The sequence below is a fragment of the Rhinolophus sinicus genome, chromosome 16, assembly GCF_057876585.1.
Source record: "Rhinolophus sinicus isolate RSI-liver-muscle chromosome 16, RSI-T2T, whole genome shotgun sequence".
NCBI lineage: Eukaryota > Metazoa > Chordata > Mammalia > Chiroptera > Rhinolophidae > Rhinolophus > Rhinolophus sinicus.
In genome coordinates this window covers 106,696,241-106,711,844 of record NC_142516.1, presented here as the reverse complement: position 1 = coordinate 106,711,844, position 15,604 = coordinate 106,696,241, and the positions used below count along the sequence as shown (strand labels likewise).

General features: G+C 43.0%; 1 long non-coding RNA gene across 1 annotated transcript in view; it reads left to right on the top strand.

Moving 5' to 3' along the window:
- The window catches only part of LOC148755090 (uncharacterized), a 59,759-nt gene extending 46,519 nt beyond the window's left edge, over positions 1–13,240 (top strand). Inside the window, exons 3-4 of the long non-coding RNA XR_016019292.1 lie at positions 11,993–12,082; positions 13,135–13,240. This is a non-coding gene — a long non-coding RNA (uncharacterized LOC148755090). The remainder of the gene's footprint in view (positions 1–11,992; positions 12,083–13,134) is intronic.
- Positions 13,241–15,604: the final 2,364 nt, after the last annotated feature.

The window sequence follows — 15,604 nt, the reverse complement described above, 5'->3', positions numbered from 1 at the left end:
TTTATCAAACGTTGTTGCATGACTATACTCTGTTTCAAGGAAGGCTGGGAAATGTAACTTTTTTTTTGGGAAACGTTTGTTCAGCGAAAGTTGAGAGAGGAGACAATGGTTACTAGGGGATAACTAGCAGGTAAGACTTTACAAGACAATGGGAAACTGTCATTCAATTTAAGCAACTGATAATCTAACAAATCGTATCTTAACTGAACCTTGCACAGGTATGTTTTCTTTTCTATGAAATAGAGATGAGAAATGAGGATTAATGTTTACAAGGTATCTGTTAGAGCATCTGACACATAGTAGGTGGTCAACAATGAAGGGTCCCTTTCTTCTCCTCTTTTTAGAAAGTATGAAACTCTGGCCATTTTATCGGGAAGGTTGTATAACTAACTGAAGGCTTAGAACCCAAATATGTGCATGGGAATTTCATCTTCTGGCTGGAACACAGTCTGAGAGGCAGCAGCTGGAGAGCTCAGATAAATGATTTTGAAAGCTTCTCTCTGAGCATACAGAACTCAGAGACATTAAAAATAAAAGCCATAAGGTAGCAGGAAGTACAGTACATCCAAAGCCTGGTAATCAAGTTAGAAACTTGTGTTATCTTCCAATATACCTGAATGGAATCAGAAACCCTTAGAGTTGATTTGTTGAGGTCCAATCCGGTATGTATATCTATACAAAAGAGTCATTTACCCAGAAGATTAAAAATAAGTAAAGGGACCACTGAGACTTTTCTAACCATGGAAATGGAATTTAAAGGCCATTTGTCACTTTCCTGTCATTTTGCCTGACAAAGAGACTTGCAGTCCCCAAGAGCAAGCCTCGTCCTCCATGCTGTGCAGTAGACGGCTGTGCCTTTGCTGGAAGGGAAGGCCCAGGTCTTCAGTGGCTAACTCCTTAAACTCTGTTTCAGGGACGGATTTGGGGAATCCTAGAGTCATGGGTTTTATGTCTACTGCCATTAGATATCTAAAGAGGGCTTTTCAGTTTTACAAGGTGTTTTATACACTTTCTTCCAGAAGTCCACTCTTTCCTCTGACTTGTCTAAAGACACACAATGCCCAGGTCATCCTCCCAGCCCTCCCAGAGAGGTGTATGTGAAAACATGTGTATGTGTAAGAGAGAGAGAGAGTCTGTTTGAATGCATGTATGTGCTTGTACTACCTTTCAAATGCAGCAAACTCTTGGTAGGTTTCTTCGACAGATTTACTTGATATTTGAAGTTTTTATTTTAGTCTTTGACATTATAGACAATTGAATGTTTCATATTTGAATATAGAGTTGAGACTTGCTGTGGCAATCATATGTATCATATAGAAAGTTTAATGTCATTCTTAGTTTTTTAACATTTTTATTTGTAAATTCATTTGTTTGCATTTTGAAGCCAAAAGAGAAAAAAAAAGTGTTGGAAAGAACCAGTGTTTTGTTTAAATGCCAGCTTCTCCACTTCCTAGCTTTCTGAGCTTGGGAAAATGATGTCACTGCTCTGTGTAGTTATTTCAACGCTACCACCAGACTGTAAGTTCCATTAAAGCAGACACTTTTGATTGCTGCTTTCGATTACTTATGTATCCCCTGCATTTAGAATAGTACTTGGATAATAGTGTGTTTTCAACAAATATCTGTTGGATGAATCAGTTAAATGGGATAGTAATTCTGTCTCATGTATTTTGAAGATTAAATAAGGCAATAGATGCAAAGCACTTGGCCCTGAGTAAGGCTCTTAGTGATTGTTTAATGGTGGCTGTTGTTATTTGGGGGTCTCCACAGTTGCATAGTGCTGTGCTGGTTAACACATGGCTTAAATGTAGTTTCAGATCTAATTTTTCAGAAACTAGGATTATTTATTGCCACTGGGAAGAAATTAGCAGAATCTGCACTCATTTTCTACCTGTGACCACTGTACTTGGAAACATTGCATCAGCATTCCCCTGAAATTGCTTTTGCAAGGTGATCAGTAACTTCCAGGTTGCTAAACCACTGGCGCATTCTCTGTCAGTCCTCACCTCACATGACTTATCAACACCATTGGCACAGTTGGTCATTCTTCCTGAAATGCTTTCTTCACTTGGTGTTTAGGATCCCCGCACTTTCTTGAGTGTTGTTCTTCCTCCCTGGTTGTTCCTTCTTGGACTTCTTTGTTTGTTCCTATGTTTCTTCCCAACGTATTAAGCCAACAGTCCCAGCTCTTTGGTGTCTTCTCGATCTGTATTCTCTCTCTGCGTTGGTCAGGGCCCTAATGGAAAAATCTAGGTAATCTGAGGTGAGTTTAATAATGTGATTTTTGTGACGATGTGAACACAGGTTAGGAGCATCAACAGTCAATAATCCAATAATTCTGGAGTTACAAACGGGGAAGTCTGAGGGGATAGAAGCAGGAGTGGTTACTAGAACTCAGCAGGGGTAGCTGAGTGCGTGGGCTGACTGGTGGGAGTGATGGCCTTTGACACAGGGTGAGAGGACGGGGGGGGGGGAGGATTGTTCTAGATTAAATGAGAGTAAGACAATATGACAAACAAATGCGTGTGTGAGCATTAACGAGATCCTAGGTTTTTGAAAGTTGGCTATAAAGAACTTTTATTAGGACAATTAGGGAAATTTGAATATGGATTGGTAAATTGTTGCTATCATTGAAACAATGTTAAATTTTAGGGGTGCGATTTAAAAAAAAATTTGTCTGCTAAACAAAGGCCAAAATGACTCTTGTTTAGCTGGTCTGAGTTCTCTCTACCCTACTTGTCTTAGATGATCCAAGAGCAGATACACTCTTGATAAATAATGTAATGCAGCAAACTACCAGGGACCAGAACCCTATGTTTACAAGGCTCCTACCTTTCGTTGCTCATCCAGTCTTCCTGTTCCAACTCATTGCGATTACATTGCTTAGTGGCTGTGGCTGGTAAGCTCCAGAAGGCAGGCCCTCTGCCTGTGCTCTTCGTTGATATGCTACAGGTACCTGGAAAAGTGGTCCATCCTGTGTTTCCCCGAAAATAAGACCTAGCCAAACAGTCAGCTCTAATGCGTCTTTTGGAGCAAAAATTAGTATAAAACCTGGTCTTATTTCACTATAATATAAGACCCGGTCTTATATAATAGAACATAACATAACATAACATAATATAACATAACATAATATATAATATATAATACCCGGTTTTATTTTATTATAATATAAGACCCAGTCTTTAATATAATATAATATAATATAATATAATATAATATCATATCATATCATATCATATCATATCATATCATATCATATAATACCTGGTATAATATAATACCCTCAGCTCTAATAAGTCTTTTGGAGCAAAAATTAATATAAGACCCGGTATTATATTATATTATACTATATTATATTATATTAGACCAGGTCTTATATTATAGTAAAATAAGACCAGGTCTTATATTAATTTTTGCTCCAAAAGACGCACTAGAGCTGATTGCCTAGGTCTTATTTTCAGGCAAACACAGTAGTGCTAGATACATACCTGTTGGCTAAATGAATGTGGAGTGCACTTATTAATTCTACTTAGTTATAAATTATTTCTTGAATTTTTTTTTTTGTGGACAAGCATACCAACTGTGAAAAATGACAGTTTGTATCTTTGTTCCTAGTCCTTGTTACAGATTTAATTTTTCTTGCTGTACGGGCAGGCTCACCCGAGCAACGTTGACTAGAAGAGCTGGCCTCAGGCCGCCTTGCCCTGTTCCTTATCTCAGAGAGAATGTGTTCTGTGATTACCACTAGGAATAGCACTCTTTGTGGGATCTTAGCAGATACCTTTTTAAAAATCAGGTTAAGACATTTCCTTTCTATTTCTAGTTTGCTATGAGGTGTATTATTATTATTATTAATGTATGGGCGTTCCCCCTCATTTTACACCTGCCTTTTTGAGGGATTGAAAAATTGAAAAATTATCTGGTTTCCGGTGCCTCAATTCACCATTCCTCATTAGTTTACAACGAAGGAGGCCTGTTTCCTGCCTTGTATTTTGTGCACCACAAAGTATGTCAATATGGAGGAGTAAATCAAATTTTTTAAAAATTGGCATTGTGTCAACCCAGTCTGTATGTCACGCTATGTTACATGTGAGTTGCCAGGAATTAGACATTCCATGCTATATAAAATGCATAAAAATGCGAAATATACATTGCATGTTCCAAGTCAGCTGACTTATGGGGCTTTATGATGAGTGAGACCCCAGGTCCTGAGGATCTTTTTCTCTCTTATTGTATGTGATCATTTCAGTTGCTCCACTCATTTAATAACCCCAAAATCTCAGCACAATGGGATAACAATGACAGCAGCAAAAATTCAGAGGAAGAGAGATTGATTTTTCTTTTTTTTTGAGTCAATAAAAATTCAACTATAATCTATTTCCTGAAAGGGGCAGCAAGCTGGTCTCTTGCTGTGGCTGGAGGAAGCTTAAAAATTCAGCAACTCAGGGTTTCAGAATTCTCTGGACTCAGCTCTCTTTCATTTCTTGTCGTTTTACACCCCCCACAGCAACCCTCTTACCCTTCCCATCCTCATCCTGACATCTGTGTTTTTCATCACTGTCAGTGAAAACAAGTGTGGTGCTGTCTGAAATCCACAAAAGTCAACGTCTAGGGAAGAAAATATAAATCATTGGTGTGTGAACCATCACCCTCAAGAGTTGGCATACCATTGACTTGCCTGAGAGTCTGAATTTTCATTTAATGCTGAATGTCAGCTTTTAGGTGAATGTGTTGGTGGTGGTAGCAGGGAAGACATAAAAGATAATGGTTTCAGTGACTCAGAACTGGCAAAAGTCTGTGTGTGTGGAGAGAGTGATCCATTGTTGGAGTCATTTCGGTACCTAAACAGTCCCCAAGAACAGTAAGAAAAGGCAAGCAGCCAGCTTATCAGCATATTGATATGCGATGAAATCCCCCTTAAATACTTCTCAATTCCCTATGCAGAAGGAGTTGATGAGTCAAGCCACTGTCACAGGGAAAAAAATTATTTGCCTGAGCATTGCTTTACTGAGCAGGTTCATTCATTTTTCTGGGGAACACAGTATCATTTTGTCTCTATCGCACTAAAAGAACCGGCTGGTGCAATCAATTCCCCAGAACACCCATCAATTCAGTTAAACAACCAGTGGGGAGGAAAAAAACCCCCATCAATAACAGTTGTTTCATTGAATTGATGGGTGACTTCAAGTCGTTCAGATCCATCGCTGGCCTGTGTGCTCAGTTGCTGCCAGGTCTGCGCAGTGTGGTGTGTGGGAACTTCAGGACCTGGCAGATCCTGCTGGGAGGCTACGAAGTGCCAGGTAACAGAGGATGCAAGCTCACCATGGCCAATAGGTGCTTCTCTGGCTGGGAATGACCTTACTGCGGGGTGCAGCCATTATCATCCTCATGGGCGACTTACCTCTAGTTTGCACGGCGGTAAATACTCTTAACAGCCACCATTAGCTGAGTACCTTCTGTGACAGAAGCACTTTACAAATATTATTACTTACCTGTAACAAACCAGCGAGGCAGAAGTTGTCATCCCTTCCTGTTCTATTGCTTGAAAACTTTAGAGAAGTCATTTACTCAGCCAGCGTTGAGAGGCAGAGGCAGGATTTGAACCCATCTCTGTCCATTGCCAAAGCCACAGTTCTCTTTGGGATACCATCTGCCCCTCATCTCTGCATAGTGTGGTGGCTGTGAGCATAGGTTCTCGAACCGGACAAAGACGGGTTCAAATCCTGGCACCTCTACTTAGTGTGGGACCTTGTGCAATTTACTTAACCTTTCTGAATTTCAGTTTTCCCATCTGCAAAATGTATTCATGGAACCAATGAATACGAAATCCGTTGTATAAGGCCTGGGACATTATGAATGTGGAAAAGGCCTGTTATTATTATTTTTTCCTGAACCATTATTCTTAGTAATACCTATCAGTAAGGGTAGGGACATGTGATTGTTTTAAACTCATGTGATGGCTAAACACCTTCCTCTTTCCTCATCCTTGCCACTTACAAATCCTTGGCAAGATTTTTGTGAGAGACATAAGACAGGTATCAATATTTAATTGCCTACCTCTGAATTTTAGTGAACGTTTAGTTCATGACACACTGGGATTCTACTAAGCTTGCTTTATTCATTCTGCATTTAAAAAAATGCCATTTTATTGCTTCCTCATGCTGTCATGCTCTGCTCCTGCGCAGGCTGGAGATGGGAGCGCAAACACAAAAGGGCTTTCAACCAAGGGTTTCTGGGGACTGAGGTCCTGAACACCAGGGCTTGGCGGTGCTGGCCTCCCGGACCTGTTTTTGCTGATGGCAGGAGAAATAAATTGAAACTCAGTGATCTGAAGATTTAGAAATCATCTTACGCACTTTTAAGGGTGCAGTTCGGTAATGTTCAGTACATTCACATTATTGTGCAGCCAATCTCAGAACTCTTAGGGAAGCACATCTCTTAAAGGCCACATCCCCAAATTATTGAAGTTCTAATTTTACTTCCTCGGGGACTACCTTGCGCTTGTTCCCAGCATGTATTGAAGACAAAGCCCAGTATCTGTTTCCCTCAACTTTCCCAATAGGTGATGCCTCGTGGCTGTACATTTGAGTCAAAATTGTGAAGTGCGGTGACCCAGTACCCAAAGCTGTTTGTTTGCAAAATGACCACGTTCTCAGAGACCGCCCGTCAAAAATATCCCCAATCCTGGGGAAACATGGGGGTCCCTGCAAGCAGGTTCCTAGTAAGTAAACATGTGAACAGTAACACGTTATCATCTGTTTTTGTCTCACAATCATCTTCAACTCCTGTTGGTGACCGTTTTGGGGAGTCCTGTGAAGGCATTTCAAAAAGGAGGTCACTTTAAAACTGGTTTTGTATCTATGAAAACTTCACACATCGAAAGTTTGAGTTTGTTTGTGAAGGATTCTGTTTAAACTCATCCATGCCAAGTTCTAACGTGATGTAAAAAGGTATATCTTTATTGTTTTCTGGAGAGTTCTGTTTCTGGGGCTAAAATGTAGACTCTGAAGACAGAGTTGGTGTCTTTTCATTTTTGTTATGCCTCGCACTATCTCAACTCTGCCCCGAAAGGTAAAAAAAAGGCATCACCACCCTCGTTCTTACGTCAGTCTTCTTGATTTGTGTGTCTGGGGCCTGGGGTTGATCAACCAGGACCAGGCTGCCATTGATCAAGCAAAATGATAACCAGGCCAAAGGGTGTTTTCAGCCTGATTGTCCGAAGTTAACATCTCGGGCCTGTCTCAAGGGGCAGAGCCAGAATCATTTTCTAGCTGACTCCATTTGTATCCATGTTTCAGATTTGTTAGGTTTCTTTGGCAAACATCGTCACCTTTATCATATTTATTGATTAGGGAAGATACGGGTGGAACCAGAACTCAAAGGTTTCTCCTATTTCGGCCCATGGCCAGTTCCTATAAAAGAAGAGTTCTCTCTGCTTTGAGGACATTTCAGAGCAGCCTTCAAATCCAAATTAAACGATGGGAGCTGTGAACTCTGGCGATCAAGGACCCCACCTAGTGGGGGAAATAGGGAGCTGCCACCGCAGTTACTGAGTGAAATTAGTAGGACGTTTAAAATTCCTGCCCAGCTCCTCCCGTAGAGCCCAAGGGAGGCCTCTGCATAAGCCTCGGTTCCAAATGTCAAGGGTACCAGCCATTCTCCTTGAGCTTGCATGACAGAGTGGGCAGTCCAGGACATGCTTTGTCAAGGGAAGGGAAAGGATCTTCCTCTGTGGAGCATGAAGATGCTCCCTGTGCCCCTCTCCAGAGTTAGAGGGAAGCCTGATCAGGAGTCAGGAGGAGTCAGTCAGCTTGTGGGGAGGCTGGGCCATTGGAAGATTCCGGAAATCCCAGAGCCTCAGCATTGGGCAGCACAGGCGCCCGAGGGGAACTGGTAGAGCTGATGCCTGAAGCCTGCGGGGCATTTGTACCCTCTGAAGGTGCAGGGGTTTTATTCTTCTGTTTCCTAAGCCAGGTCCTGCCCCATTGGGAGTGGATTCCTGTCAATAAGGCAGAATCCCACCAAGCACTGGAGGAAAATCCTTTCCTTCTCATACAGGAGACCTGATCCCTAGCTGGTCACCTCACCCCCCAGGGCGCTCTGGAGAGTCCATGCAGCCTGCTGGCCACATGAGAGCATCCTGGCTCTTCTCAGGCTGCCTTCCTTTTGGGTAGTATAGCTCCCCTGTGGAGACTTCTCACTGTCTCTCAGGAAGACTTGTCCTCTGGTTGTCACCATAGTTCTCTGCATGGCACCTTGTGTTTTCCTTCCCAGTGCTTATCACAACTTGTCATAAGGTCACATGTCACCATGTTTGTTGTGATCTCCCTACTGGGGCAGAGACTGTGATCTCTGTGTGGATGGAACCTGGTGCAAGGCCTGGCATCGGGGAGGTTCTCTGCGTTTGTAAGAAGGGATGGGCGTCTGAACCTAAAGGCTGGGAGGCTAGATGGCGGAAAAGGCCCCCTTTTTCTTGAGGGAGAGGCGTGAATCTTGGTGTGATTCCTCCTTCTCCACTGGAGGTAATAACAGTGGGGCCGTTTACCGAGGTTGTTAAGGAAATCACTTGGGTCCACCGTGATCTGCAAATACAAAGCATTATCAAGTGCTGCTTCATTTCCGTTTGCTTATTTACATTTACTGTAAATGACCCTGCTTTATGGATCCCTTTACTAGGGGATAAGAGGTGTGAGGTGTGGGGGGTGGGGGTGGGGCACCATCTTCCAGAGCCCAAGATCATACAGGGAATCCCAAAAGTCAGTGATGGGAGGATGTTGGAGGTCCCCCAACACAGGGCTTCCAACATGTCTGCATGTTAGAATCAACTGAGAAGTTTGTGTGATAGCTTCACACTCAGGTCTTACCCCAGAGGCTCTGATTTAATTGGTTGTCAAGGAGGGGGAGGCACAGTTAGGAAACAGTTTTCCAAGTAATTCTCTCATGCACCCAAGGCTGAGGACCCTGATGGGACCCACCCAAGATTATAGATAAGTAAGCAGCAATCAGGAGGCTATCTATGTAGAGTAACTGTCCCTCGGGCACCGTGCACAGGGAGGGACCCTGGCCACAGACACCAGGCAGGATTTGTCCCACAGCCAGAGTCTGAGAGGCCAGTCTCTTGCATTTAGTGTGAGAGAAGGTCTCATTAGATAAGACTGGTAAGACTGGTCCACATCACACCCTGTTGAAGGTCCAAGAGCAGTTTGTGAATGCCACATAGACTGGAGCAGAAACTGGTGCAGCATACGTGTCTGGGCACAACACCTGGGATGGAGACAGGTGGTCAGCACCTGCAACTTCCTGCCTGGCCTGGAGCCCCTCCCTGGGCCCTGGGCCTGTTGCTAAAAGCTTTAGAACTCCCAGCTGTGGCAGATGCAGCTGTTTCACTGCTTCCAATAGGGCACTTAAGATTGGTATAAGCCAGGGAAAAGCTGTGGGCTTTCATGCTGGGCAGAGGATCAAAGCAGGTTGGGAACCTTGGTCAGGTAATGAATACAGGCCAGACAGACACTGAGAAATCCAGAGCCCTTTACAAGGGGTGATTTAGTTTACATTTGAGGGGACACAAGAGGTTTGTTTTGTTCCAGATGGAACACAGCTCAGGGATGTAGAAGGGGGTGAGAAACCCTTCCCACACCTTTGTCATTGCAGATCACAGCAGGGTTCTCAAAGGTCTTAATTCTGCAGACACCCAGTTATTAGAGGCTCTGAGGTGTAAAGGAAGAACACGCCACTTGTATTTTTTGAAACACTTACTGTATAAACGACTGATGAATTCCAAAACAGATGTACAAATTAGTGCATTTTACAAGTTCACATTTAACAAACGAATGCTTTTAACACACACTCAAATGTGCAATGCAAGATAATTGCACTGTTTACAAGACAATCATAAGATTTATAAAAGTATGAAATCATAACACACTTCAAGTGTTGTGGTATGATAATGGGCCACAAATGTAGAGTTGTGTAGTAAGCATCTTTTAATTTTGTAGGTGTAGCTAGCTCTACAGCTGGGTATCTTCGTCAGTTCGGGCTGCTACCCTGTTTCCCTGAAAATAAGACCGAGCCAGACCATCAGCTCTAATGTGTCTTTTGAAGCAAAAATTAATATAAGACCCGGTATTATATTATATTATATTATATTATATTATATTGTATTGTATTGTATTGTATTGTATTGTATTGTATTATATTATATTATATTATATTATATTATATTATACTGGGTCTTATATTATAGTAAAATAAGACCGGGTCTTATATTAATTTTTGCTCCAAAAGATGCATTAGAGCTGATGATCCGGCTAGGTCTTATTTTCAGGGAAACACAGTATAACAAAACAACATTGACTGAGTGGCTTAAACAACAGACATTTATTTCTCACAGTTCTGGAGGCTGGAAGTCCAAGATCTGCGTGCTGGCCAATTTGGTTCCTGATGAGGCTCTTTTAGGCTTGTACATGGCTGCCATTTTGCTAAGCCCTCACATGATGGGGAGAGAGGGAGGGAGGAAGGGAGGGACAGAGGGAGGGAGGGAGAGAGATCTCCAAGATCTCCAGTGTCTTTTCTTATAAGGACACTGACCCCCATTTCTGAAGTCTCCACCCCCATGACCCAATCATCTCCCAAAGGCCTCAACACTAAATATCATCACATTGGGTGTTAGGGCTTCAATATATGAATTTTGGAGGGACACAATTCAGTCCATAGCATTGGGTGTATCACAGTATTTGGGAATTCTATAAACTGTCGTTATTTTGAGACCCTTTGTGCAGCTTGAGTCTAAGTGTCCCCTGTCCCCTCCTCCTCTCCAAGGCCTGTGCTCAGCTTATATTCTACAAGAACGGACGACAGAAAATAGGGGAAAAGAGACGGACCTGGGCGTGCGAGGGGGTCAGGGACACTGTTGATTACATAAATTCGGATACTTCTATACCATAGAATAGGTAACACTTAACACTTAACACTTAAAAGTGAAGTTGAAGAAAAATATTTAATGATCTGAGAAAAGGTACAGTCCATAGGGTATTGTTCAGTGACAAAAGCAGGCTCCCAAACTGTGCACACTGAGCCTGTTGCTATAGAAGGCATATACAAGGTACGATGAAAAATACAGTAAATATTTACATTTAAAAAATTATTATAGTAAAAGACACATTGCCATTAATACACCATAAAATACTACCCCTCACGTTGAACACACTTATCCCATCGTTCTTACCACTTTCTGAAGCAGTTCTGGAAGTCCTCTTTCATGAGTGTCTTTACTTCATCCTCCATCGTGACAATGTGCCATATCACACATCACTTCTGGTATAGCAATTTCTGTCAAATAAAAACATTATGGTGTGTCCTCATCTACCTTATTCACCGGACCTGGCATTGTGCGACCTCTGGCTCTTCCCCAAAGTCAAAATGACCATGAAAGGTAAACATTTTGAATCAATTCAGGACATAGAGGCAGCCACGACAGCACAACTAAGACAATCATGAAAGAGGACTTCCAGAACTGCTTCAGAAAGTGGCAAGAACAATGGGATAAGTGTGTTTGAAGTGAGGGGGAGTATTTTGAGGGGGTTAATGGCAATGTATCTTTTGCTGTAATAAATTTTTTTAATGTAAGCATTCACCATATTTTTCTGATCACACGTTGTATGTGCCAAAGCATGGAAATGGAGACTAATAGTATATGCACCCATCGTGGGCTTTACATGGGATTTTTAGTTTATTTGTTGTGCTTTTCTGAAATTTCTAGAATTTCTATAATGATTATTATTTTTGCAATCAGATAAAAATATATGTTGTTTTAAAATACTGATATGAAAGAAAGGAAGAAAGAAGAAAAATGGAAGGAAGGAAGGAAGGAAGGAAGGAAGGAAGGAAGGAAGGAAGGGAAAGAGGGAGGGAAGGAGGGAGGGAAGATGGGAAGGAAGAAAGGAGCTCACCCCTCCTTTTGTGCTTGGTTGTCGTTTGTCCCTCTGTCCAGGCACCAAGAAGTGGGAGACAGAAAAGGACAGAGATGTCAGGGATGGAACTGGGGGACACCCAGGGGGCAGAGGAGACACACAGTCCTCAGGTCAGTCCTGTCCCTCTTCCTCTCCCCATTGTGAGATGAGGCACAGACATTGTCCGTCCTCTTGGTGGCCCTGGTCACAGCCCTGTCCAGCATGGCAGGACCCTGGAATCCACAGATCAGATTGTAGCCTGTGAGTGGTCTGCTGAGTATCTGGGGGGGAGGGGGCTGCACAGCCGCTACATCCCAGAGGCCTGTTCAGGGTTTCATTCCATTGCTCAGTGCCTACAGCCTCAATTATTAGTTATGGAGCATTATTTAGAAGTTCAGCACAGGTCATAATTTTGGTTAATTAATCTGCATAAACGCATATGTTATTTATCAACATAAATAATTTGCCTAATGAGTTTATTTAATTTTCCACATGCTCTCTCTTTCGTTTTCAGGATAACCAAGAGCCACACATGTATGTGGCTGTACTACACGCACAGACACACACACAGAGACACACATACACACATATAGACACGCACACATACACTCTCCTCTTTTATGAGTCCAGGTGCCTAACTCTTGCTGCTATTACCCCCGTCTCCCTCCCCTCCTTTCCAGCGATACTACCATGTCCCTGAGGGGTTTCTTGCCACCAAAAAACTCTCAAAGGAGGAGTAGGGGCAGCAAGGAACTGACATTAAGTTTTCCAACAGCCGGGACACAGTCTCACTCACCACTGTCTTCCCAGTACGAGCATCTTGGGTGCTTGTTGCATGTTTTCTGGGTGAATGACTGACTGCATGAATGCATTCTCAACATCGCTTCACTTATGGCCCCTGGGGTTCTGGCCTTGGGTGGTCAACCTGCTGGCCTCACACTCCTCCTGGTGTCACTGTGCCTCCCCCAGGGCTGGCGAAGAGGTTTGTCTCTGTCTCGGTGTGCCCTTTTCCCACTAGGTGGTCCTCTTCCTTAGAGGGGGCCAACTCTAGGATGCTAAGGATCATTTAGGGAGCCTGTCCGACCTCCGAGGCTGAGGCCCTGGGACCCGCTCTACAGTCAGGCGCTTCTGCAGCAAATGCGCTTTCAGGAGCAGCATTTTACTGTTTCACTTCTTTTGACAGCTCTTCGGAAGGCAACTGACCAATCCTTCACTCCCAGAGCTAAATGACTCTGAATCTGATTAGTTCAATAACTGTTTCTTGAGCCTATGATTCTGGATCCAGGAAGACAAAGGTAGGGTCTCTAGAGGATACATACAGCTAGGGTTTTGGAGCTAAATTGATCTGGGTTCATATTATTTCTTACTTGGGAGTGGGTGGAGTGTTATCTGTGTGTCCCATCAGTAAAATGAAAATGACCCACCCCAGGGTGGCTGTGAGAATTACATGAGCTAACAGAAGAGAGCAGCACACACGGGAAGCCCAGCAGTGAGAGCTGGTTGGTGGGGGGGGGGGGGGGGGCAGGTGACATTTGCTAGTGGACGCATCCCCTCTAGCACCTAGGTCCCAAGTGACCCTGGCCAGGCCTCCGGTAACACAGGTCCTCTCTGTCCCCTAAATGCCATTTTAAGGAGCTTATAGCTAACTTATTGCTATTGTCAGGGCTGAATGAGTCAATAAATTGCCTAGACTGATGCCTGGCACATGGGTGGAACCCTGTAACTATTGCTGCCATTCCTTCAAGGCTTGTGTACAATTTCCCTGCAGCCCCTTTCTTTTGCTCTTCCTCTCATCTTTTAAATTCCTCAGACACCTAGCACTTCATCCGCACTAAATTTGTCATTTGTCACAACAATCAAATCTGGTCTTGGTCCATTAAAAAAAAAAAAAACACAAACAAACAAAACACTAACAATCACCCACCCCGGTCTTAGTCTGGAACCCCCTTAGCAATCTCCTCCTGTCCCCCTTGGCCGTCTGTTCGCTTGGAGGCCAACTTCTTTGGCCAGGAGGATGATGACAATAGTCACACAAGTCTCTATTTTGAACCCTGTGAAGGGCTCCCTTTTTGCACAGCACCTTTCATTTGCAAATGCATGATTGTTTGCAAATAAAACATCACAGAACCCTGGGTGTAAGGGGACAATTTAAAAACTGGATCGGAAGCTGATGTGTTTTTAAATTAGTAGCTCAATTTGAGAATATCTTAACTTCAAAGACATAATTTTAATATTCTCTCCTGCATCCCTCTCTCCTCACCAGAGCATTAAAATAGTTTTGCCTGAATGTAATGACTCTATTTATTTTTTTTATGTTATTATTAAAGATCCTCTGTAAGACCATTAAATGGCAGTCAACAAGGTTAGAGGGAAATGCTTATTTTATTGAAGTGTTAAGACAAATGCATTTCCTTGGCATTTCTCTTCATGTAAAGTCCTAGTTACAACTAATTCCTTACTAAAAGAAAACAATTAAAGCAAGAAGCACAGTTTCTGGTACATATGGTAGGTGCCCAATAGTTACTGTGCCTTGGCTGCAAACTATAAGATGTGAATATACACTTGCAGCTCTATCCAGTCATACACTCGCAGGCCCACACATACAATTGGGATACACTTGCTAATTTGGACAGGTTTCCTTTCCCTCCAACATGTGCTCACCTTTATTTCAATGGCAAGGGTTGTTCTTGCTTTGCTCTTCAAGCTGGCTAGAACTGGGCTGAGCGTGTGAAGGTGCTGCTCTCTGGTGGAAGTTAGAAGTCTTGGCTGCTCAGCCAAATGAAAGAAATTGCGGTACCACAGTAAGAGCTCGGTAAATATTAGCTCATCATGTTGCAGTTGTATTTATTTAATGAATGACAGAGGAAGAGAAGGAGCAGTCAGAGAAGAACCCCCATAGAACATAAGACAGTGATGAGCACAGAGTAGCCTCCAGTAAATGTTTGTTGACGGATTAAAAAGATAAGCCTGGGAGATGGGGGGGGTCCATGATGTTGATTCACCGACGGGTGGGGGGCTCAGTGCTAGCAACTGAGGTGAGATGACTAAGTCTGCACCAACAGTGAGAATCCTGCTGAATCTTGAAATGTTTCAATATTCACTTTCAGTAATCGCTTAATCCCCCCAGCACTGTTACAGAGTGTGAGGCGTCTCTCCGTCAGCTCTCTGAGCTAGAAATAGCCAGCCATTTTCCACTCGAGGGGAGTTAAAGGATTTAGAGATGAAATACGCATTCTCGAACAGTGCAACCTACACCCCAGAAATGTCAATTCAACCAGGCATCAATATTCAATACACAGTAGCAATTTTACTCGGAATCCAAGAAGAGGGAAATATTAATAACATGCTTTATTGGAAGGGGCAAGTGCAGAGCTGAGAATTTAGTCAGAATTTAGTCTGTAATTATTGGTCAGAATGGACAGGTCCCTGATACGTTTGCTAATCTTCTTGCACACCTTGAAGTTTTACTGCCTCTAGCTACACCTGTTCCTAATTTACTTGTCACAAATAAGCGTGGCACCTCTGCCCAGGAGAGAGGCTGTCACTGAATGGAGAGGAGAGACAGGTTGCTAGCGGGTCCTCTTCAGAATCAGAAATAATTTTTTCAGGCCCCCTTTCCTGCTAAGACTTGAGGAGGAAAAGAATAGCAAATC